Here is a 16,176-nt window from a genome sequence, read left to right as displayed (position 1 = left end):
CTCCCTATCACCTTGTCACCCGACCCTCACCTCTCCCTATCACTCTGTCACTCGACCCTCACCTCTCCCTGTCACTCTGTCACTCGACCCTCAGTTTCTCCAAACCACTCTCTGCTGAGTTCACTCTCTCACCTCTCTTTTTCTTCTCTCTTTCTCTCTCTCTCTCTCTCTCTCTCGGTCTCTCTCTCTCTCTCTCTCTCTCTCTCTCTCTCTCTCTCTCTCTCTCTCTCTCTCTCTCTCTCTCTCTCTCTCTCTCTCTCTCTCTCCCTCTTTCTCTCCCCTCTCCTAAGTTACTCTATTTTTGTTGTCATGTCCAGTCTTATACCACATTCCAGAACACATTACCCCTCAAAGGAAAGAATCTCCACTTCAAACAGTGTTATGAATCTGAGCAGTATCGCTAACTCAGAAGCAATAAAACACAAGGAGAGATTAGATGGCACATATTGGGGATTTGCGAGGCTGGGGGCATGTGCTGCGGGGGCGGGGGCGGGGGGGGGGGGGGGGGGGGGGGGGTAGTAATGTGGGGTTCTGTTCCCCAGAAAAGAAAGACAAAAGAAAGAGTGCAGGATATGAGGTCAGAGACGCTAAAAACGCAGGCTCTCTAAGCATTATGGGTATTTTGTTTTCATTACATGCACAGAGACCAGATCTAGGGTCAGATGTTGACGTGGAAATAGATTCAGCTACATATATTTGTAATGAAATAGTAAACCTACATATATAACACTCAGGTTTGGGGTCAATTCCATTTCAATTCAGTCAATTTAGTTTGTGGTACTTCCTGAATTGACTGAATTGAAATGGAATTGGTCCAAAGCCTGTAATCTTAAAGTGACATGGACGGATATGGATTATTACTCACATTCCTGAACATATTGGACACACACACACACACACACACACACACACACACACACACACACACACACACACACACACACACACACACACACACACACACACACACACACACACACACAAGCCCCAAGGCAAAAACAGAAATATGTGTAGTCTGCACACGCACGCATGAACACACAAATAAACACACACACAGATATGCACACACCCCCCTCCCCCACACACACACTCGCCAATGTCTATAGCTCTAAGCAGAGCCAGTAAAACTGTCACCCACCCACACACACACACACACACACACACACAGCCCCCCCCTCCATATTATTACTCCCGAAAATACACATTAGATACACTATGTCCACACAAACCCCAAATAAAAAAGCAGGAGTATGTGTAATCTGCACACATATAAACACACACGCACACACATGAAAAAACAAACACACATAAACACACACACCCCTGCGTGACTGTGTGCTATAATTACATAGAGACCCTCATTGTGACGTTATTGCCACCAAATTAGCTTTGACCAAAGAGATCTTCACGCTGTAATGCGGAGGAACTTGTTTACAACTTTCAATAGAGACGGATCATAATCATCACAAATGAAAAGTTCTCGTGGGTTCATAGTTTATCAATGGGATGGCCTTATCATTTAGCCACGGTTTGAGCCTTGGAAATTCCCCCTTTGTCATATTATTCATTTCTACCCTCGCAGCATGGTATGAGGTCAAACTACGCCCGGAGACAACGGCTTGGTTATGATTTCTGAATGTGTTATTAAGAGTGTATACAATCTGAATTTGGCGCTTGTTTGGCTGTTAAAAAAATGGGATTGAGGAAATGGGCCAAAGAGGAATACACCCCCCCCCCCTGTTTAGCACCTGCATCCTGGCCTACATCGGTAATATCCTGATCCTATATATTCTTAGTGTGTGTGTGTGTGTGTGTGTGTGTGTGTGTGTGTGTGTGTGTGTGTGTGTGTGTGTGTGTGTGTGTGTGTGTGTGTGTGTGTGTGTGTGTGTGTGTGTGTGTGTGTGTGTGTGTGTGTGTGTGTGTGTGTGTGTGTGTGTGTGTGTGTGTGTGTGTGAGAGAGAGAGATATGTCCCTATATTGTTTTCCATATATAATACATGTATCAGTAGCCACTTTAAACTATGCACTTTTATGTTTACATACCCTACATTACTCATCTCATATGTATATACTGTACTCTATACCATCTACTGCATCTTGCCTATGCCGTTCTGTACCATCACTCATTCATATATCTTTATGTACATATTCTTTATCCCTTTACACTTGTGTGTATAAGGTAGTAGTTGTGGAATTGTTAGGTTAGATTACTTGTTGGTTATTACTGCATTGTCGGAACTAGAAGCACAAGCATTTCGCTACACTCGCATTAACATCTGCTAACCATGTGTATGTGACCAATAACATTTGATTTGATTTGATATAGCTGGAAGTAAAAGTTGATTTGCATTCCATGTAATGTTCTGTGTCTGTGGTATGACTCATTGGTTAAAGGATATCTCTATGAATAGGACCTATGATTTGATTACCGTTATAATGATAAAATCCTGCTCTGAAGGGACATCAGAACATTCCTATACAGAACATCAAGCTGTAAGCAAACTGACGATTGGGCCTTGAGAGAGAAGATTCTCCATATCCATCAACCGTACACGATCAACTCTTCTTTTTAGTATTTAAGCTTCCGTAGGAGGAACAATTATCTGCAATAAAACACATATTAGTATATATCCATACCTCTTTCATTCTCTCATCCACAAATTTCATCGTCCCTCGCGCTCATATTTCTCTCGCATTCATTACAGCGACGCGGCGGGGTGGACGCTCTCACGAGATGCGGCTATGGTGGCTTTGAGGGACAATCTAAACGTGTTATGTACATAGAATCACCATTTAATACCTGCAACCCCGCATCTAATCTGTAGCATTTGGAGAGGGTGGATAATTATAGGCTTTGGTTGAAGCATAAAGCATGTTAGTGGAGAGAGAGAGAGAGAAAGTGAGAGAGTGTCAGAGAGAGAGAGAGAAAGAGACAGAGAGAGAGAGGCTGAAGCAGAAGAGAAATAGAGTGAGAGAAAACGTTATGGTCCGGTACCAGCGTCTGTTTCCCATATCAATCAACCACAGACCCAAGGTGAAAGGACCGTAGAATGGGGCTAGTTAGCCGTACCTGATTGGGCCCACGTTCATGCGTCCGTTCGGATCCATCACGGGTTTGGGGTTGGGGGAAGCAGGTCGGTGGGGGACGGAGAGGACGGGAGAGTGGGGGTCTTTGTCCGGCGGTCCCGCATTCGTTTTATTCTATTGTGCGCCGTGCTGAGACCATTTAGGGATTCTTAAAAGACCCGTTCACACAATTCCTTTTGTCAGCGACCCTCAGTGCAGAAAAGCAGGGGAGGGAAAGAGAGGAGGGGAAGGCAATGGTTGTCAATATATAAAAAAAGAAGGGAAAGATGTGGGGATAAAAGAGAAGTGGTGAAAAAGCTGGGCTTGGGTTTTTAGAATGTACTTTTTTAATGACATGGTGTGGCCTTGTTGTAAATCAGAGCCCTAGGCGTCCCTGCATACATCCATTCTAGAGGGACTCCGTCATAGAATGTGTATAGAAAACCTCGAGGTTTTTTTTCCCTTTGAGCAACAGACATTTTTCTCAGGGCACAGAGAACTTGTCTTGAAGTGGGAATAAAGATAGCGACATAGTCAGACATCACGTTCTCATAGATATTGAGAATAACAAACGGTAGGCATAACAAGATATCCAACTCCCTTGTCTGAAAGAAAAACACTTGGTTATCAAATAACTATTTTCCTTCTTTCTGTACATTCCTATGAACTGGGCACAGCCTTGGTTGGAGAATGTGTGTATTTTGACTATGATCATTTGGTGTGTGTGTGTGTGTGTGTGTGTGTGTGTGTGTGTGTGTGTGTGTGTGTGTGTGTGTGTGTGTGTGTGTGTGTGTGTGTGTGTGTGTGTGTGTGTGTGTGTGTGTGTGTGTGTGTGTGTGTGTGTGTGTGCATAGGCATCTGAAATATGGAGTAAACAGAGCAGCTGCATCCCCACTTACAAGAAAAGTCTCATGATCAATTGGATAATTTGTCATTTTCAATGAATAAGTATTATTTTGAGCTATAGTATGTATTAAAAATATATATCTCCATGTTATATATGATGTAATAATTAACATATTGAATTGTGCACACTGTCCCATTGCCTGACGATGTGATTCACTCCGTGCGGTTAAAAACCAATAGTTGCACCACTTGTGTACACAATCAAAAGGCACCTGCAAAATAAAATCTGTATCTATTTTGTTGTGCTGTTGTTACATTTGTATAGTGTCATGTCTTGTTAAATATAATTTGAGCGGCGTGCACCACGAGCAAATTCATTGTATTGTTTGACTTTGCCTGTAATAACCATGCTGAGCACGACCAGACATGTCTTGTCTTCGCTGTATCGCAGCCTCTGAGTAGCCTTCCATCAGCCTACTGGACGTTGCACCTTTGTGTCCGGTATCTTGCAGGATATCGATGAGCAGCTGGCAATTGAGAAATAATCAATATGACTAATATTACATGATTTTATCTGTGAAATAATTTCCTGACATCGATCAGTTAAATCACATTGTTAAAATGTTTTCATTCAGTTACAAAAGTAACAGTCATGGGTGAGCCCCTTATGCGAGTGCACTGTGACCGGTTTGCGGTTACAATGTAACCAAGCTGTGTACAATGCCTTCAGGAAAGTATTCATTACACATTTTGTTCAGTGACGACTTGAATTCAAAATAGATTGAATATGTATTTTTTCTCATCCATCTACACACAGTTCCCCATAACGACAAAATGGAAACATGTTTTTAGATTTTTTGTTCAAATGTATTGAAAATGAAATAAATAAATATCTAATTTACATAAGTATTTCAACCTTTGAGTCAATACTTTGGCAGTGATTACAGCTGTGAGTCTTTCTGGGTAAATCTCTAAGAGCATTGCGCATCTGGATTGTACAATATTTGCCCATTAGTCTTTTCAAAATTCTTTAAGCTTTGCAAAGTTGGTTGTTGGTCACTGGGGTACAAGTTGGATGTTGGTCATTGCTAGACAGCCATTTTCAAATCTTGCCATAGATTTTCAAGCTGATGTAAGTCAAAACTGTATCTAATCCACTCAGGAACATTAAATGTTGTCTTGGTAAGCAACTCCACCAGGTTTTCCTCTAGGATTTGCCTGTGCTTTGCTCTATTCTGTTTCTTTATATCCTAAAAAACTCCCTTGTCCTTGCCGATTACAAGCATACCCATAACATGATGCAGCCACCACTATGCTTGAAAATATGAAGAACGGTACTCAGTGATGTGTTGTGTTGCGATCTGCCTCAAACATAACGCTTTCTATTAGAACAAATTAACAAAGTTAATTTCTTTGCCAAATATTTTGCAGTTTTACAGCCCAGCCGCGAGCTGCCGAGTGACACAAGCCTACCAGATGAGAAACTACTTCTATGTGCGCTTTCTGGCAGGCAACACTGAAGCATGCATGAGAGCACTGTCATTTAGGTTAGTATTGTGGAGTGACTACAATGTTACTCCACAAGTTTTCTCCTATCACAGCCATTAAACTCTGTAACTCGATTAAAGTCACCATTGGCCTCATGGTGAAAGCCCTGAGCAGTTTCCTTCCTCTCCAGCAACTGCGTTAGGAAGGACGCCTGTATCTTTGTAGTGACAATTTTTTTTATACCCATCTACCAATAGGTGCCCTTATTTGCGAGGCGTTGGAAAACCTCCCTGGTCTTTGTGGTTGAATCTGTCTTTGAATCTGTCTTTCTGTGTGTGTGTGTGTGTGTGTGTGTGTGTGTGTGTGTGTGTGTGTGTGTGTGTGTGTGTGTGTGTGTGTGTGTGTGTGTGTGTGTGTGTGTGTGTGTGTGTGTGTGTGTGTGTGTGTGTGTGTGTGTGTGTGTTGACTGCTGTGGATCCCCTTTTCTTTATTGACATCTCAAACAGTATCAAACACTTTCTCACGGGCACACACAGTGAAAATCCCACAGCTTTTCCCCAAGCACCAGACAAAGAGACAAAACAAACCCCTCTTACATTAACCTGAGTTATTGTTTGCTGTGGAATCGGTTGATTGATTGACCAGCTGACCGCATGGCTGAGCAATTGAGGAATGACTTAGGGGGTTAATGAGTACGATGGGGGCACTGTGTGTGTGTGTGTGTGTGTGTGTGTGTGCCCATGCGTGCGTGTGTGTGGCACCTCATTGCATATGAAAGGATGACCATTCCTCCCCAGAAGATGGCAACAGGCTAATCTGATAGCATGGGGAGGACACTTAGCATGGGAAGATACTTAGCACCTAGGGCTCCTGAGTGTATCACATCCAGCCGTGATTGGGAGTCCCATAGGGCGGCGCTCAATTGATCCAGCATTGTCCGGGTTTGGCCGGTGTAGGTGGTACTTTTAAATAAGAATTTGTTCTGAACTGACTTGCCTAGTTAAATATAACAAAAGGGGAAGATAATTATCTATTCTAATCTAATAGCATGGGGAAGATAATTATATAATCTAATAGCATGGGGAAGATAATTATCTATTCTAATAGTATGGGGAAGATAATTATCTATTCTAATCTAATAGTATGGGAAAGATAATTATCTATTCTAATCTAATAGTATGGGGAAGATAATTATCTAATCTAATAGCATGGGGAAGAAAATTATCTAATCTGATCTAATAGTATGGGGAAGATAATTATCTATTCTAATCTAATAGTATGGGGAAGATAATTCTCTATTCTAATCTAGTGTGGGTAAGATAATTATCTATTCTAATCTAATAGTATGGGGAAGATAATTCTCTATTCTAATCTAGTGTGGGGAAGATAATTATCTATTCTAATCTAATAGTATGGGGAAGATAATTCTCTATTCTAATCTAGTGTGGGGAAGATAATTATCTATTCTAATCTAATAGTATGGGGAAGATAATTATCTATTCTAATCTAATAGCATGGGGAAGAAAATTATCTAATCTAATAGCATGGGGAAGATAATTATCTATTCTAATCTAGTAGTATGGGGAAGATAATTCTCTATTCTAATCTAGTGTGGGGAAGATAATTATCTATTCTAATCTAATAGTATGGGGAAGATAATGATCTATTCTTATAGTATGGGGAAGATAATGATCTATTCTTATAGTATGGGGAAGATAATTATCTATTCTAATCTAATAGTATGGGGAAGATAATTATCTAATCTAATAGCATGGGGAAGATAATTATCTATTCTAATCTAATAGTATGGGGAAGATAATTATCTAATCTAATAGCATGGGGAAGATAATTATCTATTCTAATAGCATGGGGAAGACAATTATCTATTCTAATCTAATAGTATGGGTAAGATAATTATCTATTCTTATAGTATGGGGAAGATAATTATCTATTCTAATCTAATAGCATGGGTAAGATAATTATCTATTCTTATAGTATGGGGAAGATAATTATCTATTCTAATCTAATAGCATGGGGAAAATAATTATCTATTCTAATCTAATAGCATGGGGAAGATAATTATCTATTCTAATCTAATAGCATGGGGAAGATAATTATCTATTCTAATAGTATGGGGAAGAACATTATCTAATGAGATCTAGTGTGGGTAAGATAATTATCTATTCTAATCTAATAGCATGGGGAAGATAATTATCTATTCTAATCTAATAGCATGGGGAAGATAATTATCTATTCTAATAGCATGGGGAAGATAATTATCTATTCTAATCTAGTAGTATGGGGAAGATAATTATCTATTCTAATAGCATGGGGAAGATAATTATCTATTCTAATCTAATAGTATGGGGAAGATAATTATCTATTCTAATAGCATGGGGAAGATAATTATCTATTCTAATCTAGTAGTATGGGGAAGATAATTATCTATTCTAACCTAGTAGTATGGGGAAGATAATTATCTATTCTAATAGCATGGGGAAGATAATTATCTATTCTAATCTAGTAGTATGGGGAAGATAATTATCTATACTAATCTAGTAGTATGGGGAAGATAATTATCTATTCTAATAGCATGGGGAAGATAATTATCTATTCTAATCTAGTAGTATGGGGAAGATAATTATCTATTCTAATAGCATGGGGAAGATAATTATCTATTCTAATCTAATAGTATGGGGAAGATAATTATCTAATCTAATAGCATGGGGAAGATAATTATCTATTCTAATCTAATAGCATGGGGAAGATAATTATCTATTCTAATAGCATGGGGAAGATAATTATCTATTCTAATCTAGTAGTATGGGGAAGATAATTATCTATTCTAATAGCATGGGGAAGATAATTATCTATTCTAATCTAATAGTATGGGGAAGATAATTATCTATTCTAATAGCATGAGTGTCACGTTCCTGACCTGTTTTCTGTTGTTTGGTATGTGTTTATTGGTCAGGGCGTGAGTTTTGGGTGGGCAGTCTATGTTTTCTGTTTCTATGTTGGTTATGGGTTGCCTGGTATGGCTCTCAATTAGAGGCAGGTGTTTGACGTTTCCTCTGATTGAGAGTCATATTAAGGTAGGTTGTTCTCACTGTTTGTTTGTGGGTGATTGTCGTCCGTGTCTGTGTCTGCGCACCAAACGGGACTGTAGCGTTTGTTTGTTCGTTCGTTCGTTTGTTATAGTCTGTACCTGTTCCTACGTGCTTCGTGTTATATGTAAGTTCTCATGGTTTAGGTCAGTCTACATTCGTTTTTGTTATTTTGTAATCCTTCCAAGTGTTTGTTTTCGTGTTTCGTCGTTTGCTTTAATAAATCATTATGTATTCACAACCCGCTGCATTTTGGTCGAATCACTACTCCTCCTCTTCGTATGAAGAGGAGGAGGAATGCCGTTACAATGGGGAAGATAATTATCTATTCTAATCTAGTAGTATGGGGAAGATAATTATCTATTCTAATCTAGTAGTATGGGGAAGATAATTATCTATTCTAATAGCATGGGGAAGATAATTATCTATTCTAATCTAGTAGTATGGGGAAGATAATTATCTATTCTAATCTAGTAGTATGGGGAAGATAATTATCTATTCTAATAGCATGGGGAAGATAATTATCTATTCTAATCTAGTAGTATGGGGAAGATAATTATCTATTCTAATCTAGTAGTATGGGGAAGATAATTATCTATTCTAATAGCATGGGGAAGATAATTATCTAGTTTAATCTAATAGCATGGGGAAGAAAATTATCTAATCTACGCTTCACGCCGCGTGGCCGCCGCCACTCTAACCTGGTGGTCCCAGCGCGCACGACCCACGTGGAGTTCCAGGTCTCCGGCAGCCTCTGGAACTGCCGATCTGCGGCCAACAAGGCAGAGTTCATCTCAGCCTATGCTTCCCTCCAGTCCCTCGACTTCTTGGCACTGACGGAAACATGGATTACCACAGATAACACTGCTACTCCTACTGCTCTCTCCTCGTCTGCCCACGTGTTCTCGCACACCCCGAGAGCTTCTGGTCAGCGGGGTGGTGGCACTGGGATCCTCATCTGTCCCAAGTGGACATTCTCTCTTTCTCCCCTGACCCATCTGTCTATCGCCTCCTTTGAATTCCATGCTGTCACAGTTACCAGCCCTTTCAAGCTTAACATCCTTATCATTTATCGCCCCCCAGGTTCCCTTGGAGAGTTCATCAATGAGCTTGACGCCTTGATAAGTTCATTTCCTGAGGATGGCTCACCTCTCACAGTTCTGGGTGACTTTAACCTCCCCACGTCTACCTTTGACTCATTCCTCTCTGCCTCCTTCTTTCCACTCCTCTCCTCTTTTGACCTCACCCTCTCACCTTCCCCCCCTACTCACAAGGCAGGCAATACGCTTGACCTCATCTTTACTAGATGCTGTTCTTCCACTAATCTCATTGCAACTCCCCTCCAAGTCTCCGACCACTACCTTGTATCCTTTTCCCTCTCGCTCTCATCCAACACTTCCCACACTGCCCCTACTCGGATGGTATCGCGCCGTCCCAACCTTCGCTCTCTCTCCCCCGCTACTCTCTCCTCTTCCATCCTATCATCTCTTCCCTCTGCTCAAACCTTCTCCAACCTATCTCCTGATTCTGCCTCCTCAACCCTCCTCTCCTCCCTTTCTGCATCCTTTAACTCTCTATGTTCCCTATCCTCCAGGCCGGCTCGGTCCTCCCCTCCTGCTCCGTGGCTCGACGACTCATTGCGAGCTCACAGAACAGGGCTCCGGGCAGCCGAGCGGAAATGGAGGAAAACTCGCCTCCCTGCGGACCTGGCATCCTTTCACTCCCTCCTCTCTACATTCTCCTCTTCTGTCTCTGCTGCTAAAGCCACTTTCTACCACTCTAAATTCCAAGCATCTGCCTCTAACCCTAGGAAGCTCTTTGCCACCTTCTCCTCCCTCCTGAATCCTCCTCCCCCTCCCCCCTCCTCCTCCCTCTCTGCGGATGACTTCGTCAACCATTTTGAAAAGAAGGTCGACGACATCCGATCCTCGTTTGCTAAGTCAAACGACACCGCTGGTTCTGCTCACACTGCCCTACCCTGTGCTTTGACCTCTTTCTCCCCTCTCTCTCCAGATGAAATCTCGCGTCTTGTGACGGCCGGCCGCCCAACAACCTGCCCGCTTGACCCTATCCCCTCCTCTCTTCTCCAGGCCATTTCCGGAGACCTTCTCCCTTACCTCACCTCGCTCATCAACTCATCCTTGACCGCTGGCTACGTCCCTTCCGCCTTCAAGAGAGCGAGAGTTGCACCCCTGCTGAAAAAACCTACACTCGATCCCTCCGATGTCAACAACTACAGACCAGTATCCCTTCTTTCTTTTCTCTCCAAAACTCTTGAACGTGCCGTCCTTGGCCAGCTCTCCTGCTATCTCTCTCAGAATGACCTTCTTGATCCAAATCAGTCAGGTTTCAAGACTAGTCATTCAACTGAGACTGCTCTTCTCTGTGTCACGGAGGCGCTCCGCACTGCTAAAGCTAACTCTCTCTCCTCTGCTCTCATCCTTCTAGACCTATCGGCTGCCTTTGATACAGTGAACCATCAGATCCTCCTCTCCACCCTCTCCGAGTTGGGCATCTCCGGCGCGGCCCACGCTTGGATTGCGTCCTACCTGACAGGTCGCTCCTACCAGGTGGCGTGGCGAGAATCTGTCTCCGCACCACGTGCTCTCACCACTGGTGTCCCCCAGGGCTCTGTTCTAGGCCCTCTCCTATTCTCGCTATACACCAAGTCACTTGGCTCTGTCATATCCTCACATGGTCTCTCCTATCATTGCTATGCAGACGACACACAATTAATCTTCTCCTTTCCCCCTTCTGATAACCAGGTGGCGAATCGCATCTCTGCATGTCTGGCAGACATATCAGTGTGGATGACGGATCACCACCTCAAGCTGAACCTCGGCAAGACGGAGCTGCTCTTCCTCCCGGGGAAGGACTGCCCGTTCCATGATCTCACCATCACGGTTGACAACTCCATTGTGTCCTCCTCCCAGAGTGCTAAGAACCTTGGCGTGATCCTGGACAACACGCTGTCGTTCTCAACTAACATCAAGGCGGTGACCCGTTCCTGTAGGTTCATGCTCTACAACATTCGCAGAGTACGACCCTGCCTCACACAGGAAGCGGCGCAGGTCCTAATCCAGGCACTTGTCATCTCCCGTCTGGACTACTGCAACTCGCTGTTGGCTGGGCTCCCTGCCTGTGCCATTAAACCCCTACAACTCATCCAGAACGCCGCAGCCCGTCTGGTGTTCAACCTTCCCAGGTTCTCTCACGTCACCCCGCTCCTCCGCTCTCTCCACTGGCTTCCAGTTGAAGCTCGCATCCGCTACAAGACCATGGTGCTTGCCTACGGAGCTGTGAGGGGAACGGCACCTCCGTATCTTCAGGCTCTGATCAGGCCCTACACCCAAACAAGGGCACTGCGTTCATCCACCTCTGGCCTGCTCGCCTCCCTACCTCTGAGGGAGTACAGCTCCCGCTCAGCCCAGTCAAAACTGTTCGCTGCTCTGGCACCCCAATGGTGGAACAAACTCCCCCACGACGCCAAGTCAGCGGAGTCAATCACCACCTTCCGGAAACACCTGAAACACCACCTCTTTAAGGAATACCTAGGATAGGATAAAGTAATCCTTCTAAACCCCCCCCCCCCCTTAAAAGAGTTAGATGCACTATTGTAAAGTGGTTGTTACACTGGATATCATAAGGTGAATGCACCAACTTGTAAGTCGCTCTGGATAAGAGCGTCTGCTAAATGACTTAAATGTAAATGTAATAGCATGGGGAAGATAATTATCTATTCTAATCTAATAGCATGGGGAAGATAATTATCTATTCTAATCTAATAGTATGGGGAAGAAAATTATCTTCTAACAGCATGGGGAAGATAATTATCTATTCTAATAGTATGGGGAAGATAATTATCTAATCTAATAGCATGGGGAAGATAATGATCTATTCTAATCTAATAGTATGGGGAAAATAATTATCTATTCTTATAGTATGGGGAAGATAATTATCTATTCTCATAGTATGAGGAAGATAATTATCTATTCTAATAGTATGGGGAAGATAATTATCTAATCTAATAGTTTGAGGAAGATAATTATCTATTCTAATCTAATAGTATGGGGAAGATAATGATCTATTCTTATAGTATGGGGAAGATAATTATCTATTCTAATCTAATAGTATGGGGAAGATAATGATCTATTCTTATAGTATGGGGAAGATAATTATCTATTCTAATCTAATAGTATGGGGAAGATAATGATCTATTCTTATAGTATGGGGAAGATAATGATCTATTCTTATAGTATGGGGAAGATAATTATCTATTCTAATCTAATAGTATGGGGAAGATAATGATCTATTCTTATAGTATGGGGAAGATAATGATCTATTCTTATAGTATGGGGAAGATAATTATCTATTCTAATCTAATAGTATGGGGAAGATAATGATCTATTCTTATAGTATGGGGAAGATAATTATCTATTCTAATCTAATAGTATGGGGAAGATAATGATCTATTCTTATAGTATGGGGAAGATAATGATCTATTCTTATAGTATGGGGAAGATAATTATCTATTCTAATCTAATAGTATGGGGAAGATAATGATCTATTCTTATAGTATGGGGAAGATAATTATCTATTCTAATCTAATAGTATAGGGAAGATAATGATCTATTCTAATCTAATAGTATGGGGAAGATAATGATCTATTCTTATAGTATGGGGAAGATAATTATCTATTCTAATCTAATAGTATGGGGAAGATAATGATCTATTCTTATAGTATGGGGAAGATAATTATCTATTCTAATCTAATAGTATGGGGAAGATAATGATCTAATCTTATAGTATGGGGAAGATAATTATCTATTCTAATCTAATAGTATGGGGAAGATAATTATCTAATCTAATAGCATGGGGAAGATAATTATCTATTCTAATCTAATAGTATGGGGAAGATAATTATCTAATCTAATAGCATGGGGAAGATAATTATCTATTCTAATAGCATGGGGAAGACAATTATCTATTCTAATCTAATAGTATGGGTAAGATAATTATCTATTCTTATAGTATGGGGAAGATAATTATCTATTCTAATCTAATAGCATGGGTAAGATAATTATCTATTCTTATAGTATGGGGAAGATAATTATCTATTCTAATCTAATAGCATGGGGAAAATAATTATCTATTCTAATCTAATAGCATGGGGAAGATAATTATCTATTCTAATCTAATAGCATGGGGAAGATAATTATCTATTCTAATAGTATGGGGAAGAACATTATCTAATGAGATCTAGTGTGGGTAAGATAATTATCTATTCTAATCTAATAGCATGGGGAAGATAATTATCTATTCTAATCTAATAGCATGGGGAAGATAATTATCTATTCTAATAGCATGGGGAAGATAATTATCTATTCTAATCTAGTAGTATGGGGAAGATAATTATCTATTCTAATAGCATGGGGAAGATAATTATCTATTCTAATCTAATAGTATGGGGAAGATAATTATCTATTCTAATAGCATGGGAAAGATAATTATCTATTCTAATCTAGTAGTATGGGGAAGATAATTATCTATTCTAATCTAGTAGTATGGGGAAGATAATTATCTATTCTAATAGCATGGGGAAGATAATTATCTATTCTAATCTAGTAGTATGGGGAAGATAATTATCTATACTAATCTAGTAGTATGGGGAAGATAATTATCTATTCTAATAGCATGGGGAAGATAATTATCTATTCTAATCTAGTAGTATGGGGAAGATAATTATCTATTCTAATAGCATGGGGAAGATAATTATCTATTCTAATCTAATAGTATGGGGAAGATAATTATCTAATCTAATAGCATGGGGAAGATAATTATCTATTCTAATCTAATAGCATGGGGAAGATAATTATCTATTCTAATAGCATGGGGAAGATAATTATCTATTCTAATCTAGTAGTATGGGGAAGATAATTATCTATTCTAATAGCATGGGGAAGATAATTATCTATTCTAATCTAATAGTATGGAGAAGATAATTATCTATTCTAATAGCATGAGTGTCACGTTCCTGACCTGTTTTCTGTTGTTTGGTATGTGTTTATTGGTCAGGGCGTGAGTTTTGGGTGGGCAGTCTATGTTTTCTGTTTCTATGTTGGTTATGGGTTGCCTGGTATGGCTCTCAATTAGAGGCAGGTGTTTGACGTTTCCTCTGATTGAGAGTCATATTAAGGTAGGTTGTTCTCACTGTTTGTTTGTGGGTGATTGTCGTCCGTGTCTGTGTCTGCGCACCACACGGGACTGTAGCGTTTGTTCGTTCGTTCGTTTGTTATAGTCTGTACCTGTTCCTACGTGCTTCGTGTTATATGTAAGTTCTCATGGTTTAGGTCAGTCTACATTCGTTTTTGTTATTTTGTAATCCTTCCAAGTGTTTGTTTTCGTGTTTCGTCGTTTGCTTTAATAAATCATTATGTATTCACAACCCGCTGCATTTTGGTCGAATCACTACTCCTCCTCTTCGTATGAAGAGGAGGAGGAATGCCGTTACAATGGGGAAGATAATTATCTATTCTAATCTAGTAGTATGGGGAAGATAATTATCTATTCTAATCTAGTAGTATGGGGAAGATAATTATCTATTCTAATAGCATGGGGAAGATAATTATCTATTCTAATCTAGTAGTATGGGGAAGATAATTATCTATTCTAATCTAGTAGTATGGGGAAGATAATTATCTATTCTAATAGCATGGGGAAGATAATTATCTAGTTTAATCTAATAGCATGGGGAAGAAAATTATCTAATCTACGCTTCACGCCGCGTGGCCGCCGCCACTCTAACCTGGTGGTCCCAGCGCGCACGACCCACGTGGAGTTCCAGGTCTCCGGCAGCCTCTGGAACTGCCGATCTGCGGCCAACAAGGCAGAGTTCATCTCAGCCTATGCTTCCCTCCAGTCCCTCGACTTCTTGGCACTGACGGAAACATGGATTACCACAGATAACACTGCTACTCCTACTGCTCTCTCCTCGTCTGCCCACGTGTTCTCGCACACCCCGAGAGCTTCTGGTCAGCGGGGTGGTGGCACTGGGATCCTCATCTGTCCCAAGTGGACATTCTCTCTTTCTCCCCTGACCCATCTGTCTATCGCCTCCTTTGAATTCCATGCTGTCACAGTTACCAGCCCTTTCAAGCTTAACATCCTTATCATTTATCGCCCCCCAGGTTCCCTTGGAGAGTTCATCAATGAGCTTGACGCCTTGATAAGTTCATTTCCTGAGGATGGCTCACCTCTCACAGTTCTGGGTGACTTTAACCTCCCCACGTCTACCTTTGACTCATTCCTCTCTGCCTCCTTCTTTCCACTCCTCTCCTCTTTTGACCTCACCCTCTCACCTTCCCCCCCTACTCACAAGGCAGGCAATACGCTTGACCTCATCTTTACTAGATGCTGTTCTTCCACTAATCTCATTGCAACTCCCCTCCAAGTCTCCGACCACTACCTTGTATCCTTTTCCCTCTCGCTCTCATCCAACACTTCCCACACTGCCCCTACTCGGATGGTATCGCGCCGTCCCAACCTTCGCTCTCTCTCCCCCGCTACTCTCTCCTCTTCCATCCTATCATCTCTTCCCTCTGCTCAAACCTTCTCCAACCTATCTCCTGATTCTGCCTCCTCAACCCTCCTCTCCTCCCTTTCTGCATCC

This window comes from Salvelinus namaycush, chromosome 29, assembly GCF_016432855.1.
Source record: "Salvelinus namaycush isolate Seneca chromosome 29, SaNama_1.0, whole genome shotgun sequence".
In the NCBI taxonomy this organism is placed as follows: domain Eukaryota; kingdom Metazoa; phylum Chordata; class Actinopteri; order Salmoniformes; family Salmonidae; genus Salvelinus; species Salvelinus namaycush.
This window is presented reverse-complemented; position numbering follows the sequence as displayed.